Source organism: Nerophis ophidion, linkage group LG14 (genome assembly GCF_033978795.1).
Source record: "Nerophis ophidion isolate RoL-2023_Sa linkage group LG14, RoL_Noph_v1.0, whole genome shotgun sequence".
Lineage (NCBI taxonomy): Eukaryota > Metazoa > Chordata > Actinopteri > Syngnathiformes > Syngnathidae > Nerophis > Nerophis ophidion.
Genome location: NC_084624.1, coordinates 47,935,103 through 47,944,494, shown reverse-complemented (window position 1 = coordinate 47,944,494; position 9,392 = coordinate 47,935,103).

The following is a 9,392-nucleotide window of genomic DNA, read 5'->3' as shown; positions in this document are numbered from 1 at the left end:
CTGCTCTGTTGGCTTTTTCAATGTGCGCTGATCATCTGCTCTTTTGCTCTGCATATGTGCTAATCCTCAAATGAGTGTCGCAGCACAAGTTTGAAGGCGGACACAGAAAGCAGTCTCCCTTCTGCAGTCTTGTTTGTTTACCTTGGTGGCCGGCGGCCCCCAACCAGATGGGGCGATGGACTTGGAGCCTCCGAGAGGATTTGAGTGCAGATGGCGAATGAGTCTGCCACCAGCTTGCGTGCGCTCGGTAACACTGGCAGCTCTCAGAAGGTCTTAAACAAGCTTGTTGGATACTTCTGTCTTCAAGTCATTGTTTTGTACGGCATCTTTTTTTTTGTTTATCTCCACTGCTCCGCTGCCACGTGGACTTGTACTGCAAATACTCAAAAGGAAAATACATTCTCAATGGAGAATATTTGGAATCCTTTGCTCATAATCCAATCTGTTGCTGTCAAAAATGTACGTTCTCCTGATGAGAAACTCGAACAGAAGAAAAAGACCAAACACAAAAGTCCACTGCAGAGGTCATTTATGTATGGACTAGGGTTGTCCCGATACCAACATTTTCGTACTTATCGATATTTTTCTAAATAAAGGGGACCACAAAAATGTCATCATTGTCTTTATTGTAACCAAAAAAAATTGATGGTACATGAAACATATGTTTATTATTGTCATTTAGTCCTTAAATAAAATGTTGAACATCCTAGACAACTTGTATTTTAGTAGTAAGTAAACAAACAAAGACTCCTCATTAGTCCAACGTCTCACTCTTCCTTCCTGCTCGCTTCTATAAGCAGCATTTCATCCTCCGTATATTCAGCTTCAAAAAGATAAGGTTGTGAATCCGCCTATGTCCAAAAATAGTCGTCAATTTTTGTCTGTTACCAAGTCTGCCATGATTAGAACACACACTCGCGTGTTTGATTCTGGAAGTAGGAACACACGTGTGGCCAGAAGTCACACGTGCGTTGCTATGGAAACAGAAATTGATGTGCGGAATAGTTCAGGCCCAGAAATGATTAAAATGATTAAAATACTGTGCATATTGTATATATTACATATTGTTATGAAGGTGTCTGTTACTATATTATATAAATACTTGCAGTGTGTATATTGTAAATATTACATATTGTTATGAAGGTGTCTGTTACTATAGTATAAATATATATTTGCACTGTGTATATTGTACATATTACATATTGTTATGAAGGTGTCAGTTTCTACATTATATATATATATATATATATATACTTGCAGTGTGTATATTGTACATAATACACATTGTTATGAAGGTGTCTGTTACTACATTATATATATACCGGTATATATACGTGCAGTATGTATATTGTAAATATTACATATTGTTATGAAGGTGTCTGTTACTATATTTTAAATATATATTTGCACTGTGTATATTGTACATATTACATATTGTTATGATGGTGTCTGTTACTACATTATATATATATATACTTGCAGTGTGTATTATACATAATACACATTGTTATGAAGGTGTCGGTTACTACATTATTAATATACCGGTATATATACTTGCAGTATGTATATTGTACATATTACATATTGCTATGAAGGTGTCTGTTACTACATGATATGTATATTTGCAGTGTGTATATTGTAAATACTGCATATTAATATGAAGGTGTCTTTTACTAGTACAATATATATATATTTGCAGTGTGTATATTATACATATTACTTATTGTTATGAAGGTGTCTTTACTAGTACAGTATATATATGTTTGCAGTGTGTATATTGTAAATATTACATATTAATATGAAGGTGTCTGTTACTACATTATATATATATTTGCAGTGTGTATATTGTAAATATTACATATTGTTATGAAGGTGTCTGTTACTACATGATATATATATTTGCAGTGTGTATATTGTAAATATTACATATTGTAATGAAGGTGTCTGTTACTATATTATATATATACTTACTGTGTGTATATTGTAAATATTACATATTGTAATGAAGGTGTCTGTTACTACATGATATATACTTGCAGTGTGTATATTGTAAATATTACATATTGTTATGAAGGTGTCTGTTACTACATGATATATATACTTACAGTGTGTATATTGTAAATATTACATATTGTAATGAAGGTGTCTGTTACTACATGATATATACTTGCAGTGTGTATATTGTAAATATTACATATTGTTATGAAGGTGTCTGTTACTACATTATATATATACTTACAGTGTGTATATTGTAAATATGACATATTGTAATGAAGGTGTCTGTTACTACATGATATATACTTGCAGTGTGTATATTGTAAATATTACATATTGTAATGAAGGTGTCTGTTACTACATGATATATATATTTGCAGTGTGTATATTGTAAATATTACATATTGTAATGAAGGTGTCTGTTACTATATTATATATATACTTACAGTGTGTATATTGTAAATATGACATATTGTAATGAAAGTGTCTGTTACTACAGTATATATATACTTGCAGTGTGTATATTGTAAATATTACATATTGTTATGAAGGTGTCTGTTACTACATGATATATATACTTACAGTGTGTATATTGTAAATATTACATATTGTAATGAAGGTGTCTGTTACTACATGATATATACTTGCAGTGTGTATATTGTAAATATTACATATTGTTATGAAGGTGTCTGTTACTACATGATATATATATTTGCAGTGTGTATATTGTAAATATTACATATTGTAATGAAGGTGTCTGTTACTATATTATATATATACTTACAGTGTGTATATTGTAAATATTACATATTGTTATGAAGGTGTCTGTTACTACATGATATATATACTTGCAGTGTGTATATTGTACATATTACATATTGTTATGAAGGTGTCTGTTACTACATTATATATATACTTGCAGTGTGTATATTGTACATATTACATATTGTTATGAAGGTGTCTGTTACTACATTATATATATACTTGCAGTGTGTATATAAAACGTTCAAGGAAGGTTTTGAAGATGTTTTCGAGGACTTTGAAGGCTGACAACGGTGACTCCAATTAGCCGCTTCTGTCAAGTGTTTTTTTCAATCATCTTTAAAATCCTAATGAAAAAAAGATGTTCTCCTTCTAAGATGATACCTGTGAAAGCACTGAGTTTGGTACCTACTTTGCAAACCTGCTAAATTCTGTAATTGAGGCAAAAATTGTGTAAACTAAGTATTCCTCTCCAAGCGTGCACTCTTGTTTGAGTAGAAATACATTGCACAGGTGATGATTCACGTCAGTTCATTAAATGACAGACTTTACATATCATTGACGTAAAACAGAAGAACCTCCTGTGTGTTCAGTCCACTTTCCTTTCAGACCAGATCTTCCGAGCGAAGACCATCTAGTCCGGAGCGCTTGAGTCACAAAGCGAATATGACTTGCATCCCTCATTGAAGAAGATATTAAAAGTCAACCTCCACTCGTGTATTCGCGGTTCCAAACATGCTTGAAATTGGACTCCAGCTGCTATTTGAAAGTCAGCATGATCCTCCTGCTGCTGTGTGCATGACTCAACTATTTCTTCCCCTCAGACTTCTTTCACAGTCCTTGTGACTCAAACCCTCTGCAGACAAATGTTGTTGATTGTGACGTCTGCAAACAAAAAAAAGTATTTTCCCAAAGTCTGCGGTGAAAAGCAACTGGCGTGGTCGGACGGTCAATTACAAGCATGGCGAGGCATCCTCTCATCAATATGAGGATTAAAATTTCACAACTGCAACTAAGTAATAATTCAGCATTTATTCATGCTTTATTATTGAATATGCTAGCGACACAATCATTGCACAAACCCCGTTTCCATATGAGTTGGGAAATGGTGTTAGATGTAAATATAAACAGAATACAATGATTTGCAAATCCTTTTCAAGCCATATTCAGTTGAATATGCTACAAAGACAACATATTTCATGTTCAAACTCATAAACATTTTTTTTTTTTACAAATAATCATTAACTTTAGAATTTGATGCCAGCAACACGTGACAAAGAAGTTGGGAAAGGTGGCAATAAATACTGATAAAGTTGAGGAATGCTCATCAAACACTTATTTGGAATATCCCACAGGTGTGCAGGCTAATTGGGAACAGGTGGGTGCCCTCCCGGTAACAGTTCGAGATGCTACCTCAGTAGAAGCATTTAAATCTCACCTTAAAACTCATCTGTATACTCTAGCCTTTAAATAGACCTCCTTTTTAGACCAGTTGATCTGCCGCTTCTTTTCTTTCTCCTATGTCCCTCCCTCCCTTGTGGAGGGGGTTCGGTCCGATGACCACGGATGAAGTACTGGCTGTCCAGAGTCGAGACCCAGGATGGACCGCTCGTCGGGACCCAGGATGGACCGCTCGCCTGTATCGGTTGGGGACATCTCTACGCTGCTGATCCGCTTGAGATGGTTTCCTGTGGACGGGACTCTCGCTGCTGTCTTGGATCCGCTTGAACTGAACTCTCGCGGCTGTGTTGGAGCCACTATGGATTGAACTTTCACAGTATCATGTTAGACCCGCTCGACATCCATTGCTTTCGGTCCCCTAGAGGGGGGGGGGTTGCCAACATCTGAGGTCCTCTCCAAGGTTTCTCATAGTCAGCATTGTCACTGGCGTCCCACTGGATGTGAATTCTCCCTGCCCACTGGGTGTGAGTTTTCCTTGCCCTTTTGTGGGTTCTTCCGAGGATGTTGTAGTCGTAATGATTTGTGCAGTCCTTTGAGACATTTGTGATTTGGGGCTATATAAATTAACATTGATTGATGATTGATGATTGGCTATAAAAACAGATTCCCAAAAAATGCTCAGTCTTTCACAAGAAAGGATGGGGCGAGGTACACCCCTTTGTCCACAACTGCGTGAGCAAATAGTCAAACAGTTTAAGAACAACCTTTCTCAAAGTGCAATTGCAAGAAATTTAGGGATTTCAACATCTACGCTCCATAATATCATCAAAAGGTTCAGAGAATCTGGAGAAATCACTCCACGTAAGCGGCATGGCCGGAAACCAACATTGAATGACCGTGACCTTCCATCCCTCAGACGGCACTGTATCAAAAATCAACATCAATCTCTAAAAGATATCACCACATCGGCTCAGGAACACTTCAGAAAACCACTGTCACTAAATACAGTTGGTCGCTACATCTGTAAGTGCAAGTTAAAGCTCTACTATGCAAAGCGAAAGCCATTTATCAACAACATCCAGAAACGCCGCCGGCTTCTCTGCGCCCGAGATCATCTAAGATGGACTGATGCAAAGTGGAAAAGTGTTCTGTGGTCTGACGAGTCCACATTTCAAATTGTTTTTGGAAATATTCGACATCGTGTCATCCGGACCAAAAGGGAAGCATCCAGACTGTTATCGACACAAAGTGTAAAAGCCAGCATGTGTGATGGTATGGGGGTGCATTAGTGCCCAAGGCATGGGTCACTTACACATTTTTGAAGGCACCATTAATGCTGAAAGGTACATACAGGTTTTGGAACAACATATGCTGCCATCTAAGCGCCGTCTTTTTCATGGACGCCCCTGCTTATTTCAGCAAGACAATGCCAAGCCACATTCAGCACGTGTTACAACAGCGTGGCTTCGTAAAAAAAGAGTGCGGGTACTTTCCTGGCCCGCCTGCAGTCCAGACCTGTCTCCCATGGAAAATGTGTGGCGCATTATGAAGCGTAAAATACGACAGCGGAGAAACATTCTGCTCACAAAAGGGGATCAGAATGCCATTTGTGCCATTTGTTTACAACTGAATGGAATGTTTACGTGGGGGATTCGGACCATTTTGGGGAAATTATACTTCCACTCATTTGTTCTGATGCAAACGACTGCTTGTTTGCATCAAAACAATTGTTTTCTCACGACCAGAGGACAGAAACATCCTTGCCGAGGCACACACTCCTGGTTTTGGAGTGTAAACATTTGGGGTTTTGGCACAAGCCGCGAGACAAAATCTGACCGATCTAAGTCTAAGACTAAATGTGACCAATCTAAGTCTAATGCTGGATGTGACCAATCTATTTCTAAGACTAGATGTGACCAATCTAAGATTAAGACTAAATGTGAACAATCTAAGACTAAGACTAAATGTGACCAATATTAGTCTAAGACTAGATGTGACTAATCTATGTCTAAGACTAGATGTGACTAATCTAAGTCCAAGACTAGATGTGACCAATCTAAGACTATATGTGACCAATCAAAGTCTAAGACTAAATGTGACCAATCTAAAACTAGATGTGATCAATCTAAGTCAAAGACTAGATGTGACCAATCTAAGTATAAGACTAAATGTGACCAATCTAAGTATAAGACTAAATGTGACCAATCTAAGTATAAGACTAAATGTGACCAATCTAAGTATAAGACTAAATGTGACCAATCTAAGTATAAGACTAAATGTGACCAATCTAAGTATAAGACTAAATGTGACCAATCTAAGTATAAGGCTAAATGTGACCAATCTAAGACTAGATGTGACCAATCTAAGTCCAAGACTAGATGTGACCAATCTAAGACTAGATGTGATCAATCTAAGTCAAAGACTAGATGTGACCAATCTAAGTATAAGACTAAATGTGACCAATCTAAGTATAAGACTAAATGTGACCAATCTAAGTATAAGACTAAATGTGACCAATCTAAGTATAAGACTAAATGTGACCAATCTAAGTATAAGGCTAAATGTGACCAATCTAAGACTAGATGTGACCAATCTAAGTCCAAGACTAGATGTGACCAATCTAAGACTAGATGTGATCAATCTAAGTCAAAGACTAGATGTGACCAATCTAAGTATAAGACTAAATGTGACCAATCTAAGTATAAGACTAAATGTGACCAATCTAAGTATAAGACTAAATGTGACCAATCTAAGTATAAGACTAAATGTGACCAATCTAAGTATAAGACTAAATGTGACCAATCTAAGTATAAGACTAAATGTGACCAATCTAAGTATAAGACTAAATGTGACCAATCTAAGTATAAGGCTAAATGTGACCAATCTAAGACTAGATGTGACCAATCTAAGTCCAAGACTAGATGTGACCAATCTAAGACTAGATGTGATCAATCTAAGTCAAAGACTAGATGTGACCAATCTAAGTATAAGACTAAATGTGACCAATCTAAGTATAAGACTAAATGTGACCAATCTAAGTATAAGACTAAATGTGACCAATCTAAGTATAAGACTAAATGTGACCAATCTAAGTATAAGACTAAATGTGACCAATCTAAGTATAAGACTAAATGTGACCAATCTAAGTATAAGACTAAATGTGACCAATCTAAGTCTAAGACTAAATGTGACCAATCTAAGTATAAGGCTAAATGTGACCAATCTAAGACTAGATGTGACCAATCTAAGTCCAAGACTAGATGTGACCAATCTAAGACTAGATGTGATCAATCTAAGTCTAAGACTAGATGTGACCAATCTAAGTCTAAGACTAGATGTGACCAATCTAAGTATAAGACTAAATGTGACCAATCTAAGACTAGATGTGACCAATCTAAGTCTAAGACTAGATGTGACCAACTAAGACTAGATGTGACCAATCTAAGTCCAAGACTAGATGTGACCAATCTAAGACTAGACGTGAGCAATCTAAGTCTAAGACTAGATGTGAGCAATCTAGGTCTAAGATCCTGATGGTTCCATTGAGGAGATGACATTAGTGCAGTAGAAATAGTCCCAGAGCTCATGAATACGCAGTACAAACATGACCACAGCACAACTTCATGTTTCTAGAAGACACGGTGGAAAAGGATAATAACATCGATAGTAAACTGGAGCTGCAACCTCACTTTCATGTGGGAATGTTTTTGTTTAGTTGACTTTCTTCTCACCAAGCCTTAATTAGCAGTGGAGGATCTTCCACTAATGAAGAGTGCTGCACACATGTGGAAGTGGACTTCAACTCTCCTCTGCAGTTCCACATCTTCTTATTCCACATGCACACTGTCAGCCAGAACAGCTGACAGCATTCCTGTCCTAATCCTGTTTGCTAATCACACATTCAAACATTCATTTTGTCCATTCTTTGAATTATGTGACAAAAGCAGCAGGCGTGTTTTAGACCCGAGTACTGGTAACTATGGTATGTTTTAGACCCGAGTACTGGTAACTATGGTATGTTTTAGACCCGAGTACTGGTAACTATGGTATGTTTTAGACCCGAGTACTGGTAACTATGGTGTGTTGTAGACATGAGTACTGGTAACTATGGTGTGTTGTAGACATGAGTACTGGTAACTATGGTATGTTTTAGACCCGAGTACTGGTAACTATGGTATGTTTTAGACCCGAGTACTGGTAACTATGGTATGTTTTAGACCCGAGTACTGGTAACTATGGTATGTTTTAGACCCGAGTACTGGTAACTATGGTGTGTTGTAGACATGAGTACTGGTAACTATGGTGCGTTTTAGACCCGAGTACTGGTAACTATGGTGTGTTGTAGACATGAGTACTGGTAACTATGGTGCGTTTTAGACCCGAGTACTGGTAACTATGGTATGTTTTAGACCCGAGTACTGGTAACTATGGTATGTTTTAGACCCGAGTACTGATAACTATGGTGTGTTTTAGACCCGAGTACTGGTAACTATTGTGTGTTTTAGACCCGAGTACTGGTAACTATGGTATGTTTTAGACTCTAGTACTGGTAACTATGGTGTGTTTTAGACCCGAGTACTGGTAACTATGGTGTGTTTTACACCCGAGTACTGGTAACTATGGTATGTTTTAGACCCGAGTACTGGTAACTATGGTATGTTTTAGACCCGAGTACTGGTAACTATTGTGTGTTTTAGACCCGAGTACTGGTAACTATGGTATGTTTTAGACTCTAGTACTGGTAACTATGGTGTGTTTTAGACCCGAGTACTGGTAACTATTGTGTGTTTTAGACCCGAGTACTGGTAACTATGGTATGTTTTAGACTCTAGTACTGGTAACTATGGTGATTTTTAGACCCGAGTACTGGTAACTATGGTGTGTTTTAGACCCGAGTACTGGTAACTATGGTATGTTTTAGACCTGAGTACTGGTAACTATGGTGTGTTTTAGACCCGAGTACTTGTAACTATGGTGTGTTTTAGACCCGAGTACTGGTAACTATGGTATGTTTTAGACCCGAGTACTGGTAACTATGGTGTGTTTTAGACCCGAGTACTGGTAACTATGGTATGTTTTAGACCCAAGTACTGGTAACTATGGTATGTTTTAGACCCGAGTACTGGTAACTATGGTATGTTTTAGACCTAAGTACTGATAACTATGGTGTGTTTTAGACCCGAGTACTGGTAACTATTGTGTGTTTTAGACCCGAGTACTGGTAACTATGGTAT